Raw genomic sequence first — 27,224 nt, 5'->3', positions numbered from 1 at the left:
GGTAGCCCCTGGGAAGAGCTTATGGAGAGGCAGGAATTTTGTGGATCTTGGACGTCAGCACCACCACGTAAGTCACCAGCCAGGTCACCAGCCTCTTGGGGCTCTCAACCACTGACTCTACCAACAGCTCTGCGAGGTCCACCCACCATGAAACCATGGCTTCTCCCACCCTCACCCCATCAATCAGTCCTCGGCTCCACCAATCTGGCCTCTCTTAGTCACTACTTCCATACTCCTTATCCTCTGGCACAATGATCCCGTATCTCTTTGGGTTATGGGGAGCTGCTGCCACTTGGGCCTGGGGCAGAAGTGTTTTGTTTATGGCACATCTTAAAAAATGCATGGTTTTGAATTGCAAAGTATGCTCCCAAACCAAACACTGGAAACTGCCCTCTCATGTTTTGGTTCTGCAAGGGAACCACTCTTTTATTGCCAGTAGATGTAACCGGCATCCAGGTTCTTGTCCCGTTCCAGAAGGAATTCAGAGACAAGACACAGAAGTTAAGGAGAGTAAAGTGGGAATTTATTAAGGGATAGACAGTACACTCCCAAGGGGAGAGCAGGCTGGCTCAGGTGAGCAGCTGCCCTGAGGTTTTTTAGCAAGTTGGTCACATAGAGTGTAAAAATGAATGGGTAGAATATTCATTGGGGAGGGTGGGGTTTGGGGTCATAGTCCCTCCATCCCAACTCCACCTTCCAGAAGGGAGGGGGGATTTTTGTCCTTATTTAGTCTGTATCGGAAGTGTCATGGTGTCGGTGCATGATGGATACTTCTAATCTGCAAGGCTAACTTTATTGAAATGAGGGCATAATGAGCAAAAGGTTACATTTGGACACTCGAGATTCCTGCCTGTTCCCAGTTTTCTTTGTCAGCCCTCAGGCTGCACATCACCCCAAAGAGTGTGGCCACTTATCAGCCCAAAGGTTCTTGCTTTTCTTTCTCTGCCCAGGGACCCCTGGTGTTTACATGATGTATGGTTTCCTGTATTCGGCCTGTGCGCCCTCCTTTCTGCCCAATTCCTGCCATTTGGCCTGTGTCCCCCTTTCTCTGCTCATAGCTAGCTATCTGTCTGCTCTAACACTTCTGGCCCTTTGATTTCATGAAGCTGCTTCCTTAGTCAGCAGGCACTATCCATTTTGATATTACATGTGCAGATATTTCTACTTGCTTACTGCTTGCTACACTCACCAGGAATATTTCTGTGGAACAGGTAATCTCTTTCTTTTCTAAGTGTATCCTTCCCCATTGGGCCCTCCTGACATCACTGACTCAGATAAAGTATCTCGTTGTACCCACATAACACAGCACTGGTCTCTCCAACGGGGCATCTAATGGAACTTTCATATCCCATACAAGCCACAGGCCTCTGGCATTACTGAACTCCACTATGGTCTCATAAAAGCCTTTTCCTTAAGTTACAGGGTTATAAGTGAACTCCCAAATGGACTTCCTTGTTGCCAGGAGCACTTACCACTTTAAACTCTAAGCCACGCGGTCACCACTCTCCTCATACTAAACTCGTCCAGCCTGTGACTGTTATCACAGGGGAATCTGGTACCTTCACCTTGTGGGACAATATCATTTACATATTTCCCCAGTACATTTTTTTTGCCTCTTACAGATTTAAAATGTCAATCATCTCACTTTCCAGTGAGTCCCACAACCTTACAGGGGCCCCTTTAAACACTTCACTTAGCTGCTTGCCTTCACATGCATTAGCCTGGACTATGTCATGTGTCCTACCGGGAGTTAATGAACTTAATTTCTGTTGGGAGGACCCTTCCTTGGCTGTGAATGCTGCTACCACAGTATCCCACCCCTTATACCCTCCAGGACCACAGCAGCAAAATTACCTCCCTCCACTGCCCCAAGGGTGCCATTCCCCACCATCACCCTGTAGGGCTCCACAATCTTCTCACTCAAGACCTCTGATAGTCTTAATATTTTTATACAATAGGCAGAAATCAGAGCTCACATTTTGGGCTGCTGTAATTGCTGGGCATGTTACTGGACTCAACAAAGGCTGTTTCCTAAGTTAGTGGCCTAATCAGCTGACTTACTGACCCTGCCCCATTTGCCCAACAGAAGGCACCCCATGTGTCCCTGTGACTTGCCTGGCCACTCTCTATGGTGCTCAACTGATCCCATGCAGGATACTTTTTAATACAGTATGTCGCACCCAGAAGGAGCCCCCACAGTTTTGGGCCAAGTGACACAGTCATCTGGAAGGAATCACAATTTATTCTGGCTTCCCTGATCAAGCAGTTGGTGTCCACTGTGGGTCCAGTGCCCTAGGCCCGTCACATATATGTGTCTCTCCTTACGTGCACTTCTTCTTCCCTCGACCTCCAATGTATTAGCCTTTTTGCCGGCCCCTGGGGAGTGCTATCTGTCCATACCAATGTGCTTTAGTCTCCCAGGGACTATCCTTACAAATCACTGAACAGGCACCTCACCGAGCTGTTAGACCAAACCCTAGCCTTAATGCAACAACAACATGATTCTTTTGCACAGATGGTCTTGAATAACCATTTAGCTCTAGATCACTTATTGGGCCAGGAAGGACGTATACCTGCTGCATGTGTATTAATAATTCTGCACATATTTAGAGACACTTACAAAAGATGGCTCAACAAGTACAAGTATTCCATAATCCCACCCAAGTGTTTAATCAAATACCTACTTTAACCTTACCTGAGGGCTTTTATTTATTTTCTTCAGGGGACCTCAACAAATGGTGGGATGGTAATGAACAGGATTTCAAACTGTTGTTTGCCTACTCATATTATTTGGCATTTTTGCTTTGTTTAAATGTTTCATGCACTGGGTGACCAAAACCCTGCCAGTGGTTTTTAATATCTCCACTATCCAGACAGTGCCTATGATTTTCCCTAAAGATTAATGCCTAGGCATCATGGGGTCAATTGTAATGAAAAAAAACAACTTTTGAGAAAAATAACTTCTGTTCTTCTGAGTTGCTGCCTAGGTATGTTACAGTATGATAACCCTGCTCTCACCTGGAGCCCGGACATAGATAAGGACTTGAGTTTAGGATGCCTGCCGTAAGTCCCTGCTTAACTTTTCCTGGGGCACTTTTAAAACTAACCACTTAGAGTTAAAGCTTGCAAAAAGTTAGTGACCTCTGTCTCATTCACCTTATAAGCAATAGGTTCTTGCTACCATTCTCTCTACCTCCTGCTCTCTTGTGACCTAGGATGGAGGACTGCCTTTCCCCAGACTCATTGTGCCCCCTTGCTTTTGGGATCTGTAATTACAAATCTACTTCCTTTCTGTGGTGTACAGTATTGAAACTGTGTCTTTAATCAAAACCACCCTGTGGGTTTCACTGCCCAAAAGTGGGAGCTTGGATACTGATGGAACTCCCTGCTGCCCCTGTGCAGGTATCTTGTGTCTCCTCATTCAGCAAGTCTGAATCTGCTGAATTCAATACACCAGCTCTAGCTTAGGACATCATACAATTTGGGGAAAGTCAGGGCTAGGAAAAGATAGGGTATCCGTGCAGCTGTAACCTCCACTTATTTCACAAATCATATGCTGCTACCAAACTAAATGTGTACAGGGATGTGATAAGCAGATATGGAGGAGTAGATGGAAATAAAATTTCTGGCAAGTACTTTTTACTCAAATGTCAAACAGTCTATCATAAATTATCTGAAGACTCAATTGTGAAATTTGTATTTCTATATTATTAATATGGTTAATGACAGAAAAAGCAGAATCAAGTAGTCTAATTTCAGTGGAACGGTCTATGTTGCTTGGCAATTTTTTTCAGTTTGTCCCCCATGGGTTCTCTTGTGCACGAACTCCTTACGGTTGAGTTACTAAATTTTTACCACTCTACTTTAAAATCCACATTCCAAACACTTTAAAAATAAATTCCTCTAGATGAGATATGCCTCAGTTTCCCTTATTTGTTTTAACATTTACAGGTTTATTCATCTCTACTTAATTCCTGTCGCAAGAGGAGAACTCTGGTCCCTTCTCCCTGGAGTCCTACATTACCCTGGTCCATAGGTCCTATCCTCTCAACTCTTCTGGCAATTGTTTATATCAGTTAGGTTCCTTCTTTGAAATTGTCTCCTTTATCTCTTTCTCAACCACAATCATTACGTCAGTTTTCCTCTACAATTTGGTTATTCCCCAACCTGTACCCACTGATCTCTTACCATGTAACCAGATGTATTTCTAACTACCTACCAGACAAATCCACGTTTTCACCCCTGACATGTCCTCCATGAAGTCATTATCCCTTCCAAAAATTGTTTCCTTTATTCTCATCTATTGAAATTCAAAAATAGATGTCCATCCCTGTGTCTGGAATATTATTCTTCCTAATCTCTATGTGTCTGAATCTTTCCTGTAATTCTCCTCTTTGCTTCAATGAGAATTTCCTAATCCATCAACTGAAAACAGCTGCCCTGTTGCTCTGACACAGCATCGCATGTTAATGATCTCCAAAGCAACACCATCACAGGATATCATTCGTTTGTTCATATATTGTCTATCCCCTCCCCCTTAGAAAAAAGCTCGTAGAAAACAAGGATTCAGTCTGATTTATTGCTGACACATTATAGGCATTCAATAAATATTTAATACATGAATTAGTAAGCAATGACCTCCTGATTCCATTAGATATACAATCAGGAATCAAATTTTCTTGATCCCACCCCAGAAATATTCTTCCCCTTTTCATTCAGATTCTTAGCATTTTTCTCCCGGGCTACTTCAGGTGGTCTGAGATGCCAGTCTCTCTTCAGGTAAAACATCTTCTAAATTACTATCAGCATCATAACTATTACAAAACAAGTGATCTGATCATGATACTTCATTTTGCACATAAAAAGCTCTATTGTTTCTCTATTTTTTAAAAGCTAAAAATCCAAATTTTTTAGACAGGAATATAAAGCCTTCAAAATCTGGCCCATATTTTCCTCTTAGCTTTTAATTCCTACCTTTTTCATCTAGAGCCTATATTCAGGCCATATAAAATTTCTCATTTTTCTCCAAACATGTTGGACCTTTTCATGACCCTTAGTCTTAGTATATACTGTTTCCTTTGCATACAGTATTTTTTCCTTCTTCGTTGGAGAAATTATAGCAATTTCTCTAACACCCAACCCTAAATTTGGTGACAGTTTCCCCATATCTTTTTAGCAAAATTAGTGCCCTGTGTTTTATTTTAGCACTTTTACTACATCATGCTTCAAATATATATGTACGCAGCATGCCTCTTGCTGGACTGCCGATTACTGTAGGGCAGGGAACTATCTTAACCATCACTGTATCCCTACAGCCCAGCACCTGCCTCCAATAGGGTTTGTTGAATAAATGAATACATGAATTTGTTTCTTCAAACACGTGAGAAACTATAGCCATTTTCTTGGGAGTTGTCTATTCTCTCAAAGGAAATCAAAATTGAGGCACAGAAGGTTTGATTCTATGGGAAGAGAGAGGAAGAAAAGGATGAAAAGTTGAATGTATTTCAGATATAAAATACAAACTGAGTCTTGAGGCCATTTTCATTGTGTTCTCTCTTTTCCTTTTATTGTTCTTTAAACTAAACAACTAAATAAATAAATAATTTTAAAAGCACACACTAAGGCCAAGAGGTAGGTAGGTGGCCTACATTATTGTTTCATTAGTTTGCATAGAAATAGCAAATCAAAGAAAATTAGAAAGAGGAAAAAAAATCTTAGTAATCACCCAGTCCAAACTCCCCACTTTCCCAATGAGAAAAACTGTAAGTCAAATAGGTTTGAGCTATTTAAAATCACCCAGTTAATAAGTAGTATCACCTTAATTTGAGTTTTCTAAAACAAAGATTAATGATCCCTTTACCACTTCATATTTTTCTTTCAGACATTTGTTAGTTCGCAGAATTTAAAACACATTTGTATTCTTTCTGCCATCATTTTTAAAAATTTCTATTTGTCTCAAACATACTCTACATGCTTAAATGCAATTTTCTGATACATCACTACCCAAGAACATTTATGGAAATACATAGGACGGTAAATAGAAAAAAGCTCAGTCATATACAGAATTTTGCTTAATAAAGAATGTCAGAAGTTCAGCTGTGTCATATGAACACACAGGAGCCTATGGCACTCAAATGCACATAATTTAAAATCTCAATACCTTTTCCAGAAAAGTACCTTATTTTCATTGTTATGTTTTGATGTGGATGACTACAGCAGGCAAATGCCAGTGTTCACAGCACTAGTCCTAGTTTGTCTGAGGAAATTATGCCAAGCGTGCAGTGCCATCTGCTCCTGTAGCGATGCCATCCTTCCCTTTTTCAGCATGGTGATAAACAACCCAACTGCACATCATTCTCTGAGCTCCATAAGCACCTCGGGGCAGAAGTGGGGAGGGGATGTGGGCCCCCTATGTCACATCCAAAGTGATGCATGTGAAACAGAACCAGACTTTCAGATACAGAGAACAAACTAGTGGTTACCACTGGGGAAAGGGATCGGGGGAGGGACAAGATAAGGGCAGGGGATTATGAGGTACAAACTACTGTGTATAAAATAAATAAGATACAAGGGTATGTTGTACAGCACAAGGCATATAGACAGTATTTTATAATAACTTTAAATGGAGTATAATCTATGAAAATGTTGAATCACTATCTTGTATACCCAAAACTAATATAAAATTATAAATCAACTATACTTTAATAAAAGAAAAGTGATACAAATGGCAGGGCGGGGGAAGGAAGAGGCAATGAGTAAACATTAAAAATGTTGAATGGGAGGGCAGTCCTAGAAACACTAAAAGAGCCACAGGAATGAAAGATTCTCTCTTACTTTACAAATGTCCTGGTAGTGATGATGAAAGGGCAGAAGGGAGATAGAGTAGGGATGGGGGCGATGATCATTTCAGAACATTTTGAAACCAACAAGCCTCATATCAACTTTTCTATTCTCAATTTTTTTTGTGATTGTGGTCATTTTTCTTATGAATAAAGAAATGGTCAGGGAATGGATATGTAATTAGAAAACAAGCTGGCAAAATTCTATAGAATGGTGTGGTGTTAACAATTCATGCAGGGCTCACGTACCATTTTCAGTGAGACATAGAAGTGAAGTCACAGAAGTCTGATATCAACAAAATGACATGAAAGATGAGAGAACTGTAAGTCTGGGAGTGATCATCATCTAACATTTAAATTGCTTCTGCAATTTCCCTACCTCTGTATTGAGCTGCCTTCTGTTTGTCCACAGTCAGTGACAGGAAACTCATTACATTACTCTCCCAGACCAGAACCTTTCTATATACACTCCAGACTTTCCAGATCTTTTTCAATATGTATCTGCTACACAGTCTCTTAGTTTGTGAATACAGCAAATTGTTATATGGCATCAGTGTCATCCTCTAAGGCACTAATATATAACTGGAATAAGTATTTAAGAAAGTTAACGTGATATTTTGATGGTTTAAGAATAAAAATCCTATAAATATGACACAGAGAAACAAAAGTGTGGGATATTTGGAGATGTTTTTGGAGAAATTGTGGCAACAAAGTATACCATAACATTTTGAAAAGGAAGAAGTTCAGGGACTAGGGTAAGCTTATGGCTGTACTCAGGCGAAAAGTGTTTCTATGGATAGAAACCAGGAAGAAATATCAAACTGAATTTTGGCCTGGAACCAAGTATGGACTCCAGAAAGAAGAGACTTTAGTAACTAATCTCTGTACCTAGTCTTTGACTACTTAAAGTAAAGGTGAATTATGTAGTTAAACCTAAGGTGACAACACAAACCAGCCAACAGGAATTTTTTTGTCAGGCCAAATTGATCCATCTGAGAGAGTTTAATGTGATTTACTTATTCTACCCTCAGAGTATAATGACATAGCACGTGTGCACCTAGAGACCTACAGAACATGGTGAGTTTGAGTCCACATAGTATAGAAGAGAAATCACAGAAGAATAAACAAAAAGAATGCTGACCTTAAGGATATATTCTCAAAGGCATATTCTTTAAAAGTGATACTCTTAACTACTTGGTTAGTGACAGTTACCAAACTCTGTGCCAGGTAATGTGTGAGGTTCTGAAGATACAATGATGAAGCAGACCAATGTCCTATCTCTAGAAAGAAGCTCATAGATTAGAATTTGATGTACACACAAAGCCCCTTTAGATCATGCTTAGTCAAAATTATCAACCAGTATACTACTCCGTAGCATAAATTTAGTAGTATTACTATAGTTTTACCAATGACAGTATCATACTTTCAATAACCTCTGCCAATAAAATGATTATTTATAATTTACAAACAATACTTAAGTGCATTATCTTATTGAAGTCTCCTATGAGCCATAAGATGAGAATTATTATGAACCTCATATTATAAACAAGTAGGCTGGGATCCAGAGGAATAATTGACTTGCCCCAGATCACTTAGCTATTTGGTAGCAGAGCCTAGAAAAACAAAAAACAAACAAACAAAAAAAACCAGAGATGTTCTTCTTCCAAGTCCTATGCCTTTTATTGCCCCAGAATGACCTGTGTCATTCTGTGCCACATAGAATCGAAATCAATAGCATGAATAATAGTGTGCTTGGCAATGAAATCCATGCTGTATTTCCTTCCCAAACTTAAACAGAGATATCATGGTTTTGTTATTTTGCAATGAATACTTGTTTCAAATGAGGGAACATCTACTTTGCTGCCTGAGACATGATGTCAATTGCAGAGTACCAGTACTGTCAGGAACATTCTTCTGACTCTAAAAGAGTGCAGTCTACTACTGACTATGCATTTGGTTATGCTTCCCTTACTAAAGAGTTGGCTCCTTCACTCTGACTTCCATTCATTTTCAATTCATCCTCCCCAAGAAAACATCTAAGAAAGAACCATATCTGTTAGAGATTAAACGTAAATTGTTATCAACACTGGAGCATCCATTTCCTACCTCATCCTTTGGATGAAAAAAAGAAAAAGAAACAAAGATAGAAAAAAAGAAAAAAGAAAGAAAAAGGAAAAGCAAAGAGAGCCAGAAAAGCAAAGAAAGGGAAAAGGAAGCTCATTGCTGTCAGTGTGCCTACTTCTATGTTAGAGGTGGGACAAACATATTCAAGCAGAGAATGCATGACCAGCTCATTCTTTTGGTAGGATTCCTTCAAGGGACAAGTTTGTTGTCCCCGTGCCCACCTCCATCTTGTTGCCATATGTAGATGCCTCCTTGCTAAGACACATTACTCCCTTTCGAAAACACATGGTCCTGAGCAACAGTTTCCATTTTTACAAAATATGCCCCTGCCATTTACATGGGTCAGCTGAAACAATAAACTATTGGAAAAAATTATTGTTCATTTAAGGTTAGAAACTTCTGACTTGAGCATCAATTTGACTTATAATTTCTTTGATGAAATCCTCATTCAAATTTTATAAATTCTAGACTCTAAAATTACCAATTCAGCCACAAAGTATAGTTTTAATTTTTTGAGGAAGGCATGGATAGTACAAAAGGTAGAGATGAGAAGGAGGCAGCAAACACCAGAATATCATGAAAACCTTTCTAACAGTTGTGGTGTCATGGGGGCCAAAGCCACCCAGCAGGTGCTTTACCCGTAAAGGCAATCACACAGAATTCAGATGACTCCATTAGCAAAGGAGGGGTCACAGATACAGACACAGGCAGGTGAGATGAGATAGTTCAAGTCTGGTGGGTCATTCCTTTTATTTCAAGGCTGCAGAGTGCAGCTCCTTTAAAGAAACTGAGTAAGTCGGGCAAAATGTTCAAGCAAGAATAGATAGCTGACCCATTCCTCAGGAGGGATTCCTGTAAGGCGTCAGAGCTTAGGCCAAACAACATTTAAGAACAATTCCAGGGCTAAGATTCTATGAAAGATTTCAATTTGTAAATACCTTAATTTCATCTTGTGGAAGCCTTATTTTTTTTTTGAACCAAAATTCAGAGCTTATTACTTAAATCATGTTGTACCTTTAAATTTTAATGGATGGATGGTAAACAGCATTATTTGTTAAGCCTGAAGTCCTCAAAGCTGAAAAACTCATTCTGCATCTCATACATTTGACCAATAGTGACAAATCACCAGCTGTAGGCAGCCCAAGCGGCCAATGTTTATTAAATGTCTCAGTCAACCCCAAACCTCATGAATTGTTTAACATACAAGAGAGACAAAAAGCCAGTATTTTTCCTTGTGTCAGCTCTCGTTAGGAGCGTCTCTGCTCTGCTCCTCTCCCTGCTGGCTAGTGACATTAACATTCATTGTTCTTAAACACATGGGGGCTTTGGGGGCCTCTGTATACACAGCCAATCCTGTGCCAAGTGTCTACAAATGCACACACAGTCTCCAAGCACAAAGAGGCAAATATGAGGGCCACACTGATGGTACACACTTAGGAGGGCAGGGCAGTTGGTAGAATGTTCTGCCACCTTTGGGGGCAATTCAGATGTTCTAGAGAAAGAGCTCAGTAATTTCACACCAAGAAGAAAACCTCATGAAATCAATACAGATAAAACGAGACTTTTCAGCTCATCCACTTAAAGTTAGCCAGAACGGAAGTGGATTTAGGTAGCTGGTGGCCTACAAGACAGAGACTTTTATCCAGCCTTGGGAAGCACTAGAGAATTTCACCATTGTTGCATTTTTCCCCATGCTGCTTCCCTCCATTGTGGGGAAAAATTGGAAGGCACACTGTAGGGGTGGTAGGTGGTTCATTTGAAAAATCTCTAGAGGCACTATAATCACAAGTCCCTGTGATTCTAAGTAGCTAAACATTTTTAATAAATAACTTGGATTTTTCTTTGAGAAGTAAATATTTTAGCATTCTAGATGTGAACAGTTCAAGGAAAACTTGACTACAGTAAGTGCCTACTTAACAGGCATTCAGTGCTACCATTTCTATAAATAGGTTTTAGCTGGCCCCACACATGACCATAAAGTCAACCTTAATGGATTTTTTTTTTCTACAGCTTTGCAACAGCCTCCAGGAAGGCTGATTCTATGACACCCATCATTAAGAATTAGGGGATAAATCAAGTGAATTGGAGAATTTTTTAATACTTGACCATATTAAAAAAGGGCCCTAACCATTGAATAAGTCTTTTTCTTTCTAGAGTTCTTTGATCTATATGATCTTGAACTAAGCCAGCAGTCCCAGAGCAGTTCCAGATTTCCCTCCTCTTTTTTCCTAAAGGGAGACCTAGGGATCTGATACACTACTATTGCACAGGGGTCTAAGAAATGGATACATTTTGCAAATCGAATAAACACAGAAATAAAACAATTCACCATCTGCACATACCGACTGGCCACATAATGTAATTTGCAGTAATCAGAGGTCATCCATGGAAATATAGAAAATAGGAAGTAGCATTTTCCATCAGTGGCATCCAATCCCCAAACAAGGAGTTTCTGCAATGATTGTAAACATCAGCTAAACTCCCTGGAGACACAGATTTTTCTAGAACATTGTATGCATGTGATACATACAGCATGTTTTTCTTACTATTATTTGTCTTTTATCTTCCACATATCTTTGCAGATGACAATTCACAGAAACCCAAGATAAGACTGCGAAGGCAAGGGGGAAAGACAGCCCTAGATAATGCTAAATGTAATAAACATTCTCTCTTGTTTGTTCACAAACTGAAGCTAGTCTTCAGGAGGGCCTATGTAGGTTCTTTTTGCAATATGGAAGTTTCTCTCTCTCTCTTTTTGTTCTACATTGGACACCCACAGCTGTTGTGCTTCTGGGAACTCAGAAGTTTTAAGTAGCAAGAAAAAAAAATTAACAAAGTTAGAAATTTAAGAGTGGAGGACAATGCCAGAGAAACAGAGTGGAATGGCATGATTCAAGCTGCTGTGTGAGTCAGGATGATAACTCTCCTTTCTCAAATAGGCCTGACGAGATCATTCTCATTCTCTAATCCTCATAACATTTTATGAAGTGCAGATTTATTTTCAGACCATCAAGTTCTTCCCAACTGAAATGCCATGTGCTTCCTCCCACTACTTCCTCTCCCTAGAGTTCCAAGATGATCCTCCACCTTCTGAAGTCCAGCAGCTCTGCCTGTGCCTGTCCTTCATGGGGGACATTTAATATGATAACGTGTACAGAGTGGTTTCTCTTTCAATATATCCTGAAAATACATGGGATATTCCCTAAAAACTGAGGCCATGATACATTTCTTAGAATCTCCAATCCTTCAACATTGAGAAGGAGGTAAAGAAGTATCTGTTGATGATAAAAGTTCCTGTATCCATTTTATAACCAGCAGTCTGTCCATTATTTACAGCTGGATTCAAAAAGTCTTCTACTCATTCATGCAACAAATAGATTTATACAGAATTTTACTCACCACTGCCTACTTGCTTATCAGAGAAGGACAATGACTTAGAGTGGCCAGAGCAAGAATGAGAAGGAAATAGACTATTAAAAACAGAGAAAAAGATTAATAAGAGAAGGAAGCCCAACATGCCATGGTAAAAATGACTGTTACCTCCATCTCTGCCTCTTCCAGGTAAACAAACCCAGTTCTCCTCCTGACATCTCTGTTCAGCAATGCCATAGCATAATCCTGCTGGGACTTAAGCTTTAAGCAAGTGCCATAACTTCATCAGGGCTAGAAAAAAGCCAACCAGTGGCTTTATACACATCTTTAACTGCAATTTGTTTAGTGGCCGATTTTGTTAGTTTCAATCTTTTTGGAAGAAACTCTTAACAGTTGGCACTGTTTCCCAAGAAATTTCTCAGAATCCCAAAATCACCCCATAATGTATTTTTCTACAAACCTCTCTAGATAAAAACTCATAATTTTGCCAAGAATATTCACTTTTGCACTGGGTGTTGTCCAGTCTCTCAGACCTCCCCTTTCTGTCGCCTTGGAGAGAATTTCTGATAGGAAATTTACTCCAATGCTTCTTCAGATTGGAGGGGGCTCTTCACCAATTGCTGAGGTTGGAATTTGGCAAAACACCTTTCTCCTTGGCAATTTGGTCTTAGCTGTTTTTATTTATTTATTTATTTATTTATTTATTTATTTATTTTAATGGCAGTATTGGGGATTGGACCCAGGATCTTATGCATGCTAAGCATGTGTTCTACCACTGAGCTATATTCCTCTCCCCTCAGTTTGGTCTTAATGAGTCTTTCTTTACACAGTATCTCTGTGTGAAACTGCATTTTTTGTTTCCATCTCATTTTAGAGAATAGCTCTATTCTAGATTTTTCCATGCATGATCTTCCTCTTCATGATCCACCCAGCAATCACTGGTGGTGATGATGTTTGTTTCAGTAACATACTTACATACTGACATGACAGTTTTGGAACAGAATGAAAAAACTGAACAACTCAGTGCCCTAGATTTTTGAAGAATATCTAGAAGTGTAACTATATTTTAGCACATAAGTTATGAAAAGAAAGATTGGCCAGAGACATGCAAAAGAATATAAGAGAGGGAAAGGGTATGATGCTTTAAACATGAATTTATTGATAAGATTGCTACAGGGTAAGTCTTTAGTTTGAGCAGAGACAGTGTAGGAGTCCACATGCTAAAACAGTTTGATTACGTGCCAGAGTCTTTCAACAGACACTTTGAAACATGTATATTTATAGACAAAGAGAACCATAAAAATTGCTTATGGTCTTCTGACCGCTTGAGCACTTAACTTCAGAGAAGTGAAGTGGAAGCCAATTTAATCTTTATTCCCTCATTTTTTAATACTTTGGTGGCACAGCATTACACCTACAGTTACATTTGCTACTCTTAGTTAAGTTCCTGAAGGCCATGCTCTGAGATTCCTAAGACTAGAGCTGAAGGATGTAGAAGAGGAAGGGTTGAGCTTCCATGAAAATTAAATAAGAAGTCTCTCTAGGAATCCAAATCAGCTTGGACTTAAGGGGAAAAAAAAAATGTATGCTTTCAGGAAAAAAGAAGAAATTTTTCACTAACATAGCCTAGGGGTAAAACCATACTTAAATAGGAGGTGCTGTTTGAGAGCTTTGTGTGTTTATTTTATTTATTTTTTAGGTGACACATTAAATCATAATGAAAACAGTCAGACACCAAGAGGTTGTTTACACTGTGATCATTTTTCTTCTTTTTCCAGTTTTCCTTTTTCTTGCTGGTGCTTCCCTGTTTATCCGATCTAATGCAATAAAATGCATAATTAATTTCTAAACGCTTCTGTTGAGCGGTGCAATTTGTCAAGTCGAGTTGTTAATAGAATTAAGCTTTTTATCAGCGATTAGCAAAAGAAGGTAAAAAAAATTAATTACGGAATTGTATGCCTCCCTGGTTCAAAGCCAGGTTTTGGATTAAATGTTCAGTAAGGGTTTCCTGACACGTTATAAAACATTTAACAAAAGCTACTTTCCCCTAGTGTGTTTAGAACCTGTCACTGTGCAAAACCAACCAGCAAGGAAAGAACATGTGGGGAGACCTTTGTGCACACCAGTGTGGGGAGACAGCAAATCAATTTTACACAACCTATTGAAAAGGAAAAGATATTTGCAAACCTCATATCCAATAAGGGGTTAATACCTAAAATACAGAAAGAACTCATACAACTCAACAAAGCAGCAAAAACCAACCTTGCCCAGTTAAAAAATGGGCAGAGGATCTGAAACAAACATTTTTCCAAAGAAGACGTACAGATGGCCAATAGGCACATGAAATCAGAGACGTTCAACATCACTAATTATTAGGAAAATGCAAGTTGAATCACAATGGGCTAACACTTCACACCTGTTAGAATGACTATCATCAAAAAGACAAGAAACAACAAGTGTTGGAGAGGATGTGGAGAATCCTCGTACATTGTTGGGTGGAATGAAACTGGTGCAGCCACTACAGAAACCAGTACAGAGATTCCTCAAAAAATTAAGAATGGAACTACCATATGATCCAGCAATTCCATTTCTGGGTATTTATCCAAAGAATTTGAAAATACAGATTCAAAAAGTTATGTGCACCCCTATGTTCACTGCAGTATTATTTATAATAGCCAAGATATGGGAACAACCTAAGTGCCCATCAGTGGATAAATGGATAAAAAAGATAGAGTACACACACATACACACACAAGAGGAATACTACTCAGCCATAAAAAAGAATATAATTGTGCTATTTGTGACCACCCAGATAGACCTTGCAGATATTACATTAAGTGAAATAAGTCAAAGAGAGAAATACAAACAACATGTTATTTCATTCATACATGAAATCTAAAAACAAAATAAGTAAACAAACAGAACACAACAGAAACAAATTCATAGATACAGAGAAAAGATTGGTGATTACCAGAGGGGGAGAGGGCTGATGTGTGGACAAATTGGGTGAAGGAGTAACTGTATGGTAATGGATGGCAAGTAGCCCTTTGGTGGTAATCACTTTGCAGTATATACAGATGTTGTATTACTATGTGGTACACCTGAAACTTACATAATTCTATACACCAATTTTATTTCAATAAAAACAATCACTTTTACAAAATACTAAGGAAAACACTGGTTTCCCTCATACTGCTCAAGAGAAGGAACAAGCTATGACCATACAGGTGTAAAGATCAAAATTAAATCTTTAATTTTTGATGGTATGATTTGCAGCTTCAGCAAAGCTGAAGAATTGGCTGGAGCGAGTAACAGAACAATGCATTGATGACATGATTAATATAATATGCCTTCACTTGTAATTATATACCACATATCCACAAAGGTTATTATGTATAGGGTTCAGAGTGAAGAGCTGAAAGGCAACTCAAAATATCTATTATCTCTAAATCTCTAGCATAGTTTATCCACTTCTCCTCTGCTTGATACTCTCTTCTCTCTCCTGTGCCCTTGTCACCTCATTTTCCTGTAAAATCAAATAATTCAATCAATATCATCCTCTCAGTTTCTCCAGTCCAAGCAAGGAGAGAAAGGATGAATCTGATGGGTTAGACTCTGATAAACACTGAGTCATTTTTCATGAGTGGTACAAGCTACTGCTCCCCAGTACTGGGAAACAAGTTTCATTTTACCTTTATTCAACTGCTTGTACTCAGGTGCAGCAAGCCCTTCTTGCCTGCTCTTCCACATCTGGGGCTACCGAGCTTGTGCTGTCTGCTTCCAAATCCCACCTTGGGGGCACTTTAGGGTAAGGCCCAAAGCATGGTTTCCATAGGAACACTTGTGCTCCTCAAAGAAGGCACACTCATGTGTAAATCCCAAGTTCAAAATTTTGGATGGGAAGTCAGAAGTTGCCCTGCAGCCTCAGAGTCATGTTCTCTAATGCCTCCTATCATAGCAGAGAGACAAGCACTGGAGTTACAGGGAAATTTTACAGACTAAAAGAATGCACACTCATTTACAAATGGAGTATATGCCATCTAGGCATATGTACACCATCCTTCAGAAACCTGGGAGAAGTGAGTGGCAGTCACCAAATACACAATATGTAAAGCAGTCTTCTTCTACCATGGGTTCCATCTTAGTTCAGGCTGTGATAACAAAAACAAAAACAACTATTACTCACTATTCTGGAGGCTGGGAAGTCCAAGATCAAGGCACCAGCAGATTTGGTGTCTGGTGAGAGCCTGCATCCTGGTTCAAAGTTAGTTGTCTTCACATGGTATCCTCACGTGACAGAAAGGCTGAGAGAGCTCTCTGAGGTCTCTTTCTTATATGGGCACTAATCCCATTCATGAAGGTTTCATCCCTATGAACTAATCACCTCCCAAAGGCCCCACCTCCTATACCATTACACGGAGTTTAGAAACACAAAGTATGAACTAAGAAGGGTGTAGTGATACATTCAGCCCATAACAACTGTTTACTCTTTTCTTCTATTTTCTTAGTCCTCTTTCTTTCCTTTTAGTCTTTTCTCTACTTTCTGCTTTCCAATATTCTTTGGATAATTTCTTGAGCAATCACACAGGACTCAATTGGTAAGAAACATTTGGAGTAGCATAGTACGACTACCTTAGGTAACAACTTTGAATTGTGTGAGACAGTGGTATTATACTTTCCTATATAAATTATAGATTTGTTCTAGATGTCTGCTGCTAATTATAAAATAAACAACAATAACAACAAAACAGAAGACAAAATCAGCTTAGCTATCTGGTTGAGAATTGTAATGAGCGATGTGTTTTTTCTGGTTGTTGGAATTTGAGCTCCATGAACTCTGGGGACATTTTTAGTCTTGCTTATTATCACTATAACTTAATTTCCCAGAGTTTCTGACACATAGTAGGTAACTCATAAATATCAGTTAAATCAAGGAATAATTAAGTGACTGTTTGTGTCTTTTTTCTTATTTCAACTCTTCTACTGAAATTTTTTTAAAAAGTGTTCCTTTGCTTGCTTCTTCAGTAAACATGAAGACATACTCTGACTTCTTTAATGACTCAGAATTTTGCAGTTCCTCATTAAGTATGAGTAATATTAATTAGCACTATAAAATTAATAACCTGACAATTATCAGGTAACATGGGAAGAATTCAAACAGATCCTCATTAACCTTAACTTGTTAGCTTGCTTTTTGACTGATTCTTTGATTCCAGCTTGCTTTCTTGTCCTTTATCTCATTCTCATAAAAGAATGACGAAAGTGTAATTCTATGGCCTCCTGAACTAAATTTAACACAGTTGCCTTTTACAAAATTAATGAGTAAATCTAAGGATGACTGTATCTTCTCCCAAATTGTTTTCCAACCCTCATTATAATCTTTCTTACCATTTGTATGTCTCCTTTGAATTTTCAGTAGCTTTAAAACGTTCTTTATTAGCTAAGCATTAACAGTAACTTAAACATGAAAGCTTTACTCCACTCTCCTTTTTTTGTTTTAATTGAGTAAGAATCCTTTCCATTTTAAAAATTAGTATTTTTGAGAACCTTCATCTTTAAAGTACTAAACAGTATCAGGGACAATTTTTTCCAACCTTTTCTTTTTTTATGAAAATTTAATAGAATTCTAGAAGAAAGCAACATTGTAAAAAATCTCATACTATAATTAGGTGATGTAAATCTCTTTTACAGAAATGTATCACATTCTAAGCAACTTGTAGGGCCATAGTTTGAATTAAGAAAGCAACAATTGCAAATAGGAAAATGATAAGAAAATATCACACCTTAGCTTTTGCTTCCTGAAAGTGAAGCACTTCTGCCTAACAGTAAAACAGTTACTCTGTTCAGGTGAGCGCATGCTTCTGCAGTCATCTCTTATTGCATGTGTAATAAGGGACCACTCAAAAGGAAAAAAGAGAGAAACAGAGTGGCATTTATGCATAAATTTGTACTTTCTTAGCAAATGGTTTACATGTAACACTCTGAAAACTATTGGAATGATATTCTTCATTAATAAAATTTTGTTTTTTTAAAACACACACTGTACTTATTTAATCTAATCTGTAGGTGTTTGAATTTAGCTTGACCCTGTACAAGGATTCTCTCTCTCTTTTTTTTTAAACCAAAACACATCAGTTCCTTGGTGCTCTAACACTGTTCAGCATATTTAGTAATCAGAACAACAGAAATTCAAAATTCTGCAAAATTGTGCAGTTGCTAAACATTCAGCTGATAAATTTTCACAGTGTACATTTAGCTATCCAATAACATGTCAATCTTAAAATACCATTACTATCTTACCAGCAATGCATATGCCTGTATCAACTGTATTAACTCAAAAACATTTATTGTAACTTATTCATGACACATTGGTCCACAAACAGAAGTTAAAAACACTCAAATAAAATATGCTTTGTATATTATAATTCTGTTCTATGAGTATAAGATGGTATTCAATAGCTGTATTTGCTCACAAACAGTAAAGAACTTAGATTGGCTCATTTTCACCCCGACCATCTACATTATAAACTAAAATTAGAAAACCTTGCCACAGCTTTTTCACATGTCCATTGTTCCTTAAAACTATATCTGCATTTTTCCATTTTAAGGCTTATACCACTTTGACAGATTACTTTTCTATCTTTCACAACTAGAAGCCAATACAATAGTGCTATGCATGGAACTGGTCATTAACTTAGAAAGCACTGCCTAAACTTGTGTATTTGTGGTGCTGGTGGGGCTGGTAGTGACGTGCAGTGATGTGGCAGTGTCACTGGCAGTAACTCCTTATCCCCCAGTGATTGAGTGTAAAGGTGACTGGGAAATTGTTTTGGTAACAAACACCCTCAGACGTAAGTGAGTGTTTGATTCTCCTACTTCTTCACTCCCAGCCACCACAACTACTAGCCTCACGCTCTGTAATATCTGTGTATTGCTGTGTGCTCTATCCTTTTTCTCATTTTGCTTCCTCCCACAACACAACCTTTTTCTGTCGTTTTTCTCCTCAGTTTTCTACCTGCAATTTCCCAGCTATGGATTGGTGCTTGAGAGGGTATATTTTCAAGCGTAAGACTCCTCACTCTGTTCCCATTTTCTCTGACCTGAGCCAGATAAACACTTGTGAGGCTTAAGAGTAGTGGAAGCCCTGATGCCTCTGTGCCTTGGGGAGTTAGAACCTGGGCCCAAGGCCCAAAGTCCAAGGCAGCATCTTCATGCAGGAGATTCGGCCTTCAGGGTAGCGCTTCTCCTTGAGTGCTGGTGGGGGTAGAAGTGCACGTGGAGACAGTGCATCATTCGGGGGAGGACACACCTGATTAACATTCTGGGCGTGTGAAGCAGTCTGTGCACAGTTTACTTTTCTGAAGTGTATTTTGGAGCTTTCAGATTACGTTTTACATAGTGTAATTCTATCCTCTTACCCTTAGCCACAGACACCTTGGTATCACAGTACTGTAAGGTATTGCTTTGCCTCAGAGTTTACAACTTTCTGATATAACACTTATATGATCATGCATATTCCATCCTAGTTACCACAGTGAAACTAGAGCTATTTTATTCTTCTAATCTTTCTTCATGAGTCCTAAAATTCTTTAACAATCTTTGTTGTTGGTTTCTTCTTTCATTTCCAGTTATCAGTATCTTTCTGATCCTGAGGCACTCGGACTTAGAAGGAGAATGCCAGCTAGAGTCTCACCTTACCATATACATAGTAGCTACAGGCTACAGCTTTCCTGCTCTGTGACAGCATTTGTCTGTTTATGAAGCCAGTGCTCTTACACATGTTTATTATCTTAGCATCAGGTTGAATTATCAGCATGTCACCTTGCCATTTAGAAAGCTGTCATCTGAGTCCCTCTTCTTCATGGCATCCTTAGACTTTAGCTCAGTCTTTCTCATAGATTTGAATTCCATTTTTTTCCAGGTTTTCTTTGCTCAATGCTGAGTAATCTGTGTTTTGCCCCATTTCCTGTTTAAAAGACAATTGCCTACCTAGGAAACCAGCATGGTATCCTTCATCCAATCTCTCTGAAGACTAGACTCTTCAGAGAAGTCTTAGCCAACCAACTGTGAGCAGGCTTGCAGAAAGTACTGATCTTGAAAATCTCCTTCCCAAAATGTGCTAACTTCAGTCTCTTTGCCACTAGAATGTGCTGCCATTCTGCATCCCCATACCTACATTTCACATATTTTTCTAAATTAAAGGAAGAGAGGGTTAAGCAAATATTTTAATACTTGGGTTGATGTACACAACAGAAGGATAATCAGAGAATGTAATAAATACTAAATTACTTCCCAAATGAGCCTAATGAATCCTCTTCTTACCATTTTCTTATTATTTTTCTGACCCAAATTGAGGTAGAAATACACATACTTTATTTGCTAATTTAGGTGTCTTTCATCCAAGTGTAAAGACTTCTGCTTAAAAAAAAAAAAGAAAAAGAAAAAAGACATTCCAGCATTTCCCACTGGCTATGCAAACAATCAATAATTACCAACTGCTGTTATGCCTTTCACTTAGTGCTACTGAATCTGAAATTTGATTTTAACCATCAGGAAGTAGTAATCATAAACTATAGGTCCTACATTGTGGTGTGAGAAGAAGATTTCAGATTCTTGAGCTTCTAGATTTTGAGGGATAAGTGATTTAAATGCTGATAAATTTCCTTCCTGACTCCATATTGAGGTCTTGAATCCTCCCATAAATGCATCTTTTTATGTTAACGTTTTGGCCACTTTTGACTCATCAAAATGTTCAAGGTCCTTTAAGTACAGAGGTCTTGAAATGTGAGCTTGTATTTATAAGACTCAATACAATTAATGACTTATGCCACTAATTATCACTAACATTTCTCTACATAGAAAAATGTATTACCTTGTTGCATCCTCTGACTTCTAAGAAATTATGACAGCATGATTTTGAAGCCAGTTTTCTTACTGAAAGTGGAAGGAAAGCATCTGTGGCTTAACTCCGATGGGAATGGAACACACTCCGTTGTTTGGGAGAATTGGGGGGTGGAGGGATAAATTGGGAGTTTAGAATTTGCACATACTAACTACAATATGTAAAATAAATAAGCAGCAAGGTCCTACTGTATAGCATAGGGAACTATATTCAATACTTCAAAAAGAGCCTATAATGAAAAAGAATACAAAAAGGAATATATATATATATCTGAATCACTATGCTGTATGCCAGAAATTAACACAACACTGTAAACCGACTACACTTCAATTTTTAAAAAAATTTTTAAAAAGAAGCAAGTGCAAAGTGCAGATCAGTTCCAAGAGGCTCCCTCTGAAAACGATGCTGTGTTGCTACCAGGCAGGATGGCAATGGAGCATGTCTGGATATCAGCCTGCACTTGGCTATTACCACCTGCCTGTCTTTAAAGGGAAGTACCACCTTTTAATATTAAGTCATTTGCTAGTTCTGCAGAATGCCAGTCAGGTATACTAGCTCAGCAAATTACAGCAGAAGATGGTAAGTATTCTGCTACCTCCCTGGTCTCTTCCTCTGTATCTGGTAGAACCCTAAAAATTCACTCTTCTGGGATGAAGAGATAAGAAAGTTCTTCCTCTATCTTTCCTTCAGATTGCATTCTTGATCTGGAACTTAATCTGGACTTCCTTTTGGGCCAAGATGGAGAGTAATCTGGAACTGACTACCTGCCAAAATGGCCTTGTGATATTTCCCAAAGTGGGAAAAGCATTGGCTTTCAAGACACCAAATCACAGCTCTAGTGCAGTCCAGCTAAATGCTGACACAGTTCAGCTTCTGAGGTCAGACTCTCTGAGAGGCTCATGGGAGCTAAGGGGAATTGTTCAGTGTTTCTGCTTTACTATGAATAACAAGGGATAAATAAGTGTTAGAGAAGATAAGATGGTGGTAGGAATGGGTAAACATTAAACTAATCAGCCCTACTCTATGTTTGATCCACCCATTTTCCAAATTTGTTTTATAGTCATCTATTTCTTTGACAATCTCCCTAGTGGCTTGACAACTGTTTACTAATGTCCATGTACTATATGTGTAGTGCTCTATATATTACTATATGTAGTACTCTATATATTGACTTTCAGTTGAAGGAGGCTGGTTCAAGATTAGGCTCTCATTTTAAACAGATTTATAATGTTGCACGTACTTTACTGAAAACCATCTTTGGCATGAAGAAGTATATACTCAAGAGTACCAGAGCTATCAATTTTCCCCTTCCTGAGAAAGGGTCACCTGCGGAAAAGCTAAAGTTTGCTTTGAAAAAAAATTTTTCAGTTGAGAATTGGGCACTTGCTTGTGGTAGTTGTGACTTCCAAGGGATTACAGGACTGCACTGCTATTAAGGTCCAAGATGGAACTGCATTTAGTGCTTTATATCATAATATGTTTACATCTGTCTTTTTGATGACATAGTAACTTTTCAAATCCACATATAGGTGGCTCATAGCTCTGCCATCTGCTCCCCCATCAGAAGAAACACAATAGTTTATACTCTGCCAAAATGTGGCTTTAGTTTCTATGCCCTGCTGCTCTGGCCACAGTAATTTAAATAACTGTTCCAGGGTGATAGAGTCTTTAAAGAGGAGATATTTCTGCCCCTAATGCCTTGCCTCACATCAGTGTTATGACAACTGTCCAGAGAAGGGGTACATCATCTTTCCCACAGGTGAGAAGAAAGTATTACAGCCAACAGTGTATCTAACTTGGTCATTCTTTGGCGTTTACATATGGGCCTCCTCAAATGTTTCCATGCTGAACAATTAAGGCCCAATTAAGGTTCCTTTGTCAGCTTGTGATATGGGCAGTTATTTTCTCCTTGTCCAATTCCCCTGACCCAGGCTGGCGCCGTAATAGACGTTGTGTTCTCAGATCCAAATCAAACACAATAAACATTTTTATCTTTGGTTTAAATTTTTTTTAAGTTTTTACTTTCAAATAACTATCAACATGAATGGGGAGAAGGAGAGTTTGGCCTGTTTTTTTGTTTGTTTGTTTTTTGTTTTTTAACATAAGGGAAGTATTTTATTTTCTCCCCTTGAGAGTTTGATAGTTGTTTTGTCTCCAGGGTCACAACTAATTAAAACTTTAAGACTTAGCTTTACACCCTTTACCATCGCTAGCCAATCTCTTCCCTCTTTTTTCCCCACACAAGGGTAAACTGCAGAGAAATACTACTTAATTATCACACCACGTAACTAATTAAAAGCAGGATGTTTGTGTATGGTATGCTAATGAGCCATTAGAGATCCAACGTGCTTTAGTGACAAGGCGTGGGTTCCTACTCTACCCGTCACCTAGCTGTGGATTTCTCGTTCGTTGACAGTTAGTGATGATGAGATGGGAATTTATTATGCCGCTTACGAGCCAAGAACTTGGGGGAGAGGGCAGGGAGGTCAAGCAACAAAGTCACTCAGAGGAAGCAACACCTGAGCTGAAACCAAGAGACAAAAAAATTCCCCTGAAGACTAGATTTATAGCAAACCATGGAATGTGTAGCGTGCACGGCAGAAGGTATTCAATAAACAGGGAAATTTCACTATTATCTTTGTTGGGCCCTGCAAGGGAAGATGAGCATAACAGAAGTGAACTATTGATTAGCTACTTGTATGCCATCCGTCCAGATTTGAGCATATCAGTTTATACGTCCTCCAAAGACAATGTAAAAAGATTGGCATTTCACGTTGAGGTGAGGGCAGAAATGTGCAAAGAAGTGTCTAGAGAGGAAAGAAGGAAGACGGGAGACAAGATAGAAAAGGGAAAGAATAACTATTTATAATCACTTTTGTCTGATTGTGAGAAAAAAGATTACAAATGGAAGGAGCAGGGATGTTAGCAAGAATCAAGAAGATGGCCACACTAATGCTAACAATAATGATAATCAACCCCGGACATTCCTTACCAGTAGGCAGGTACCTGCTAAGCACTTTAAATGCATTATTTCACAGATACCCCATCCTAGAGAGGGCTATAAGATCAGTGTAGGGTTCTGAAGCAAAGTGTCACTATCTCTAAATAGGGTTTCAAAACTAAGAACTTCTGCAATACATCAAGGAGAATGGACTCCCACCATGTACACTGAGCTGGGGTGCAAGGTAGGTGCTGCACCTTTTAAGTGTCCACATCCTCTGCGTCCAGAGTATAATAGGTACTCATTTAAGTGGAAATAAACAGTAGAATGTTAACAATGTAAGTGAACTTTGAAGAGATCCATCCCTTTTTGTTAACAAACAGTAATGAAGGTTAGAGATGAAAAAATGGCTTTCGTGAGTTGATGCTGGTGCCGCCATGTATTCTGGCTCTGTTACTTAACCTCTATTAAGAAATATGCATTTCAAAGTAATAGAATTAACACAATAAGGAATTTTATTTTGTGCCCACCCCCATATGTTTGAACAATAGTCCTGATGTGCTTCTGTTTTCCTTAAGTCAGGAAGACCTACTCCCTTTCTCCCTAAGTCTAATTATCAACTGAAAGAAGGAAAGCAGCCGTCAGAATTTATGGGGAAGTCTTTTACTTGCAAAGGGGAGAAGACACCATGCCAAGCCCATCTCTGCCCTCCTGGAAACCCCAGAGTGAAGATAGCAGAGTCACTGTCACTAGAGCAGCAACTCCCACAGTGAAGTGTTCATTAGGTGAGCAACCTCTATTTTCTTGCCATCATGTGCATTTCAATAATAAAAAAGTAATCTCTGTGTTCTCCGCAATATTTATTCTTCCCTTCTTACTCCATCAGAGAACATCTGTATTATTGGCAATGAGTTCAGCTAAAAACCTCCATTTTGCAGCCTCCCTTGTAGATGGAGTTGCCCCATGAGATGTAAGTCAGTCAATGGATAGAGGCTCCAGAACATTCCATGAAGGAGAAATGGTCATGTAATGGCTGGACCCCCAAAATGTCCTTGAATCTTGAGGATGGAGGCCATATATTTAAGATGGCAAAGTCAAATAATAGGTTCAGGGCAGTTCTGATCTAATTTCAGCCCTGGATATCTCCTCTGGACTATTTTACATTACAGAAAGCTAAAAGCCCTCATTTGTTTAATCTCCTTTTTTGGGCTTTCTGTAATATGCAACTAAATCTAACCCAAACTGATGCATCCTTTTCCCAGTCTCCTCCTAATATTCCTAGACTATTAATAATAGCTATTGCAAATGTTTCCCTCTTCTGATTTAGATAAGACACCACCACCCCTTGTTAATCTAGTTTAGAAAAGGAACTCCTTTTGGTGGGCGAAGCTGTCATGTTGGCTACAAATGCCTCTCTCGCTTGGCTAATCAAAATTCCTTTTCATTGCTATAATTCAAAGACTGGGCTTAAATCCATACCCTATCTTTCATGTTAGGCATGAAATTTTTTTTTCTTCTTTCCTTCTTAGCTATATCTGAGGAATTCGTGGGGGTAGGTGGAAGTTTAGAAAGAAAAGACAATCAGCTTCTTGATATGTTGGTATTGACAAGTGGGAGCCTAGGGTTTCATGGCACCTCTCCTTTAACATCCTTAGGGCTCTGCAAATTTGTGGGGCATCAGAAAGAAGCACTGCTTTTTGGAAAACTTGACAAGTGTAAAATCCCTCTGTTTTTGGTTTGACCTCAAAATTTGGGGTGTGTTTCAGGATTTCTAAAGTTCTTTCATTTTTCTCTCACTGTTTTTTCTATTTTCTTTCATTTTTGTTTTTGTTTCTTTTGGACTTCACTCATGAATTTAGAAACTCTTGCACATTTAAAGGAATATTCTTCTTTTGATGGCTAAATAAAGGACAGGGTTGATAAGAGAGTAAGGATTTCCGTTGAGTTAAAAAAAGTGGGAAGTAACTTTTTTGGGGGTGAGGAGGGAGGGAGTTGAAAAGTAAATGAAATGCAGTCCAACCCAATTCAAGAATCTATGTAACAACAGATCTTTCAGTGGGCTGGATAACCATGCTATGCTATCCCTGTTAAGGGTAGCTACATGGGTTCGAATTTCCCTGGTAGAACCAAGACAAGCCTTCCCACTGGATGGTCCCAAAAGCTCCGAAAGCTGCTGTGTTGAGAAGGGCTCTACCCATTCCTTTTTCATCATCATCTCTGTCCATTCTGTCCCATATACTAAGCACAAGGTTTGTTCATGCATCTCTCAATTAAGCCTAAATTAAGGTAAAAATGATGGAGGGACAAGTACACAATTTTAATAATGAGTGGCTATAAATTTCAGCTTTTGCATATATGATCTATGTAGTAAGCAAGACATGAAACCTCAGCAAAACCATTCCCTCATTTATACAATGTGAATTGCAAACTCTCTTATTAAATGAGATGCACAACACACATACTATATACATTGCCCACTTACAAATCACGTTTGGATCTTTGGTATCCTCTACACAATGCTCAATAAATTGCTCAAAAATATTTATTGACACACAATGCCCAAAGAATACTTGCTTGAGTTTGAATAATACATAATGAACAAATGGATGAATGTCCCACTGGCACTGCTTTGAGTCCTGGCTGAATTTTTGTAATGCCATTCTGTTCAGTCTGACATTGAGCATATTCCATTGTGCAGCAACCCTAACAATAAGGTGAGCATGTTATCCAAACCAGGACACTTTTGAGAATGAAGGGAGGCACTATTCATGATTACTTCAGAATAAGGATGTAAATTGCGATCGTCCTGGGTAAATAGGACATATATATGGTCATCGTCTTAAAAAGCACATAGCTCTTTAATCCTTGGTCAGGATCACAATTAATTTATGGGGAAGGAGCTTTAGGACGGCAGAAGAGAAGGATGCAGAGCTCACCTTCTCCCACAAATACATCAAAAGTACATCTACATGTGAAACAAATCTCACAGAATACCTACTGAACTCTGGCAGAAGATTCTGTACAACTGGAACTATAAGGAAAATCA

The 27,224-nt window shown here is 38.7% G+C and overlaps 1 protein-coding gene across 3 annotated transcripts in view; it reads right to left on the bottom strand.

The window, feature by feature from the left end:
* The window catches only part of LSAMP (limbic system associated membrane protein), a 566,772-nt gene that overhangs the window by 386,851 nt on the left and 152,697 nt on the right, over positions 1-27,224 (bottom strand). The window lies entirely within an intron of this gene.

Source organism: Camelus dromedarius, chromosome 2 (assembly GCF_036321535.1).
Source record: "Camelus dromedarius isolate mCamDro1 chromosome 2, mCamDro1.pat, whole genome shotgun sequence".
In the NCBI taxonomy this organism is placed as follows: Eukaryota; Metazoa; Chordata; class Mammalia; order Artiodactyla; family Camelidae; genus Camelus; species Camelus dromedarius.
The sequence above is the reverse complement of the archived record's forward strand: the minus strand, read 5'-3'. Positions and strand labels throughout refer to the sequence as shown.